The following is a 5,206-nucleotide window of genomic DNA, read 5'->3' as shown; positions in this document are numbered from 1 at the left end:
TCCAATTTAGTTAGAAAGTGTCTTAGTTTATGTTTCTAAGTGTTTTGATTCATTTTATTTCCCAAATTCGTCCAAAGTAGTCAAAGTGCTCAAAACTGCCCAGATTGTGTTTTTAAGGCAGTTTTGAGTGTTTTGGTGCTGTTTTGAGTCTTTTGGTTTGTTTTAGTGTTTTAAGTGTTTAGTTTTACATTCTTTGAGTCTAGTTTAGTGTTTTATATTGTGTTTTTACATTTGAAGCAAGCCATAATCTTAATTTCGTCCAACATTGGATTTAAGGTCAGAAACTGCCTAGTTAGTGTTTTTAGGCAGTTTTGAGTCTTTTGAACTTGTTTTGAGTCCTTTGAGTCTTTGTGAACGTTTTTAACTTTGTTTTTACGTTTTTGAGTCAAATCCAAGTGATTAACAATCCCTCCTAATCCCCGGTCCAGAACGATCCCTACTTATACATATACTACAATCGATAAAAAGAGGGTTTAATTTGTGCGCGTATAATTCTCGCATCACTCCACAGAAACCACGAAAACATGGTTGTCGTCCCATTTTGAGATGACATATATGGGTGAAGCACATTATGTGATTAAAGTTAAGATCACAAGAGATCGCTCAAGGAAACTTCTAAGTTTGGCTCAAGAGACTTACATTAAGAAGGTACTTGAACGATTTAAGATGGAGAACTCCAAACTCATAGACACTCATATGGAAGGAGGCGCGATATTGTCCTTAGAACAGTGTCTAAAGACTAAGAAAGAGAAAAAACAAATGGCAAACGTCCCCTATGCCTCTGCAGTGGTAAGTCGATATCAAAGTAATCCTGGACAAGCTCACTAGCAAGTTGTCAAGAGGATTATGAGATACTTCCAAGGAACAAAATATTTAGCCCTATGTTACCAAGGAGGGGATCTAAAGTTGATGCAAACTAGGCAAGCAACAGAGATGAACACAAGTCCACCTCAGGTTATGCTTTTGTCCTTGGAGGTAGAATTGTTTCTTGGTGTTGCAAGAAGCAAACTTGGATTGCTCTGTCCACAATAAAGTCAGTATATGTTGCCCTTAGATCAATTGTTCAAGAAGTTATTTGGCTTAGGAGGTTTCCACAACATATGGGAGTTACGGCTTATGCTCAAGAAGTTGTACTTGTCTACTATGATAGTACTTCGGCTTTAGCATACACTAAATATCCTAAGTATCATGGCAAATCTAAGCACATAGATACACAATATTATTTCTTTAGGAACAAGGTTACCAAGGGTGAAGTAGTGTTGATACATATCTCGACCAATAATATGCTCACTCATCCCATGGCTAAACCCATAATTAAAAGCTCGTTTTTGACTCATGTAAAGAATATCGGTTTATGTAGGGTTTAATGTGTTTTTCTTTGTATTTGACATTATTATTGAATAAAAAGGCATTGAAGTTTTTCATTTCATATTTATTTATTTTTGAAATGATTATTTACACATCTTTACGAGTGTCACCAAGCTAGAACCGGTTTTTCACACGAACGATTCGCCTTGGCGTTGAGATAGCGAGTAGGATTAGACATTTGTGTCCTCAACGCATTGGACTGCGAGACCGGACACGTGTATGTTGAACATACCAATATGCACGATCGCCTTAGAAATGTCTAAGATGAGACTTAACAAAAGTCGAACATGAGATTTGTTTCATGCTGAAGCTTGTAAAGCCAGATATGAGTATCTAGGCGGGTGCCAATGGACATGTGACACACTCATTGAAATGAGGATACACCATAACTTACAAATCATATTGTATGTGCTATAACCGATTGATAGTGGGAATGATGAATTGATCCCTACTTCAATCATTGTGTGAACCACAAGGAATCTATATGATTCCACCCTTATGCCCTTTGAACTAAAGTCTATGATAGAAAGATGAGGTTTAATGATCGCTCCTTTAGCATGTTTATCTAAGACGGTCAAGTTAGCTACTGTCCCAAGAGGCATGTCTGGGCAAGCAGTTAAATCAAATTAGACTGACATGAGAGTTTAAGGAAGACAGTTCAAAGAAAACACCATGTCATGTGATTCATTAGTTGCGCGGCGTCTTTTGATATTTGTTATCAAACATAAGACATGGATACATGATACATGTGAGACATGACATTTTTTTTTTTTTTAATTTCATAACGAGGGATAAAGAATGTCAAGTCTGGTGTGTGACGAACAGTATAAGGCATAAAGCGATGAACTTCCGAGTGATGCATTGTTGTTAGTTTAGTGATAGCTTAATGGCAGTGCTCCTGGTTATGTACGTTCTTTCTAGCAAGTTCGTGTGTTCCATTTCATGTATGAAGAAACAGACTAGAATGGATATGAACTAAGTGTGTTGATTGAGACTATGCCACACCCTATGTGTGTGTGTGTGTGGGATGTGTAGGATTTATCTTATGGGATAAATAAATATCAAAGGATATTCCACCCACATGAGGATATTAACCTCCTAATTATCTATGTGATAATTAGATGAAAATCAAGAGATATTCATATTAGAATATACTTAGGATTTTCATGGGTTTTTCAGTCTTTGTATACTCTTCCCAACCACTATATAAGGAGGCTTTGGGGAAGAGAGACAACACAAGAAACACAAGCTTTTCCACAGTTCAAATATTCTAGTTAGGTCTTTAGAGCTATCACTTTCAGCTCTAGGTCTTGGGAGGCGAAAACCAAGGGGCAACTCGACATACCGTAACCAACCCGACGACCTGCGAGGTTCTAGACGTGCACAGAGGGTCAGAGCAGTTGTTTGTGTTTATAGGAGCGTGTTGAGATTCAAGCTTCCGCATAAAAGGTACACATGTCCTTTCGAATTTATTTATAGTCTTCCAACATCATCATTTGAAGATCACTCGCACCAAATATCACTCGAATCGAAAAATCATTGACACATCCAAACGTACCAAATAAATGAATGGTTCATCATGAATGTGTTACTTGGTACCTACACCGTTGATTCACCCTATACATTTCAATGACTAAATGATCTCTAATTCAAATGATATTTTGTAGAGCTGAACTTCAAATAAAGATAAAAAATTGAACGGTTCCGATTATAAAATTTGTAGCATGGGTATACATTATTTGCATGGAGGGAATAAGCTCATTCCTTCAAGTAAGGAATGTAAGTACTATCCAAATAAATAAATAAATAAAACTTAATGTAAACAATTACAGCGACATCTGTATACCCACTCCCTAATCAAAATACCAGCTAGTCAACAGCATATATATATATGGGGGTCTCGGGTGCCAAATCCATTAGCAATAATAAAGAAGTAGATATTACCAAAGTAAATATTACCAAACAGCCGTTGGAGCTGGTTCAACGACTTCTTCAAAACGTTAGTTCCCTTGTTTACGTACTACAACTTTGTGTGTACCTCTCTTGGCTGGGACTTAACGTCGTTTTCAATCACTTGTCAAATTACAAATAAAAATATGGTTCAAAGACAGATAATCTGCTTAATAGACAAAGCTGTATTCTTTGATCGTTGGAGTGAAGTCGGTGCCAAAGCACTAGTGCATGCCAGAAAACTACACGTTAATTAATCATCGCTAATACAAAATTTTCACCGAGGTAAGATAATATTTATATCAGTTATGGATGGGAATGGTGTAATTTGCATGACGAGTATCGACATCGCCGTACGTGTAAAACAGACGGGCTTATGCAATTTGCATGATCAGATTTAACTTGGTTGACAATTGTGGGCGCATACTGTTTAGGAAATACAAAGTGGAAATTATAATCTGATTCAACCAATTTTAATCATATTGCATGTTAAACACTACAAAACATGTGGGATAATGTTTCTTTTTTCGGTGTTTCAGTTGATATGGCCAGAAAGTATGGAGACGAGCTGAGCAAAGCCGAATATCATAGTGTTTTAAGTTTTGTTTATTTGAATTTTACCGAGCCTTGACTTAGCTTGGTTTATTTCTTTAACGACTCCAACTTGATACAAGTTCGAGCTAATCTACTTATATAATGGGATGAGATTTTTTATTATTACTCCACATATAATTAAATACGTATACTCCACTCTTTTTCGGTGTTTCAATTGATATGGCCAAAAATAATAGACGAGCTGAGCAAAACTGATAGGATTAAAAGCACACCACAAAGTAGCACACAAATATCCTATTAATTTTCCTTATTAACAATAAGATTGGTCAATTGTAGCATATGAAAATAAGGGTTTTTCCCGCAGAAGATTATTTTATCTAACTACTTAAAATGTCGCAAAAACTGGACTATTGTCCCTACTGACCAGCCACCGAAAAATAATTATTAGACTAACTTACACTTATCTAAAATCTACGAAATTTTATATGTAGATACTAGACACACAGAGCTACACTCACACAAATTTTTGGGATTTTTGAAGTTGATTTTCTATTTAAATTAAATCGAACAAAAACAGGACAAAAACAGATTTTAAGTAGTTCGCAAATTAAGAAAAACAAGTTAGGGGAGTTGCTATCCATCACCAAATAATCATGCAAACATGTTATGTTTCATTCAAATTCCTTCTATTTCCGGATGAAGATGCTCAAGTTGGCTCCATGTTAGAACTCAACCTATTACTCTTTCTTATGTAGTATGTTAAGAGAATGGCGTTTTCAACTTAACTTAGTCCCTAACATGCAATCTAGAATGGCGTGTTCATAGATTTAACAAGTAGAAATCATTAAGAACAAAAAGAGTTTGAGTCATCACAAGGTACCATAAGTACTGGCGTTGTCTTACTTATCCTATAAATTAGTTCACATTTTAATCGCAATTAACAAGTACTACTCTAGAACATATGTAGGTCCTCATTCGACAAGGGCAGGCACACACATATTCATAGCATTAGAATCCAAGATATGCTTACTAAGTATGCATCCATAGAAAACACATAAAGAATTCATCAATGAGACAAGTAGTGAATCAATTTTCATCCGTTCATAAAAGTAATTCAAACGAAATGTCATAACAAACTTGCAATCATATTCGGAGCTTCAAACAGCCCCTAACTACTAAAAATTTAGTTACACAATCCTTAAGTTAAAACAAAAGATAGACATCAGTTTGAGAAAATAGAATCGAAAGAAATCGACTGAGGCTTCCCTTTTACTTCCTTCCCCAACGCTACTTTTAAACCAATTCTTGCTGCATCATTTTCTTCTCCTTAACT

Source organism: Pyrus communis, chromosome 2 (assembly GCF_041283825.1).
Source record: "Pyrus communis isolate YQ-2024b chromosome 2, ASM4128382v1, whole genome shotgun sequence".
Taxonomy (NCBI): Eukaryota; Viridiplantae; Streptophyta; class Magnoliopsida; order Rosales; family Rosaceae; genus Pyrus; species Pyrus communis.
The sequence above is the reverse complement of the archived record's forward strand: the minus strand, read 5'-3'. Positions refer to the sequence as shown.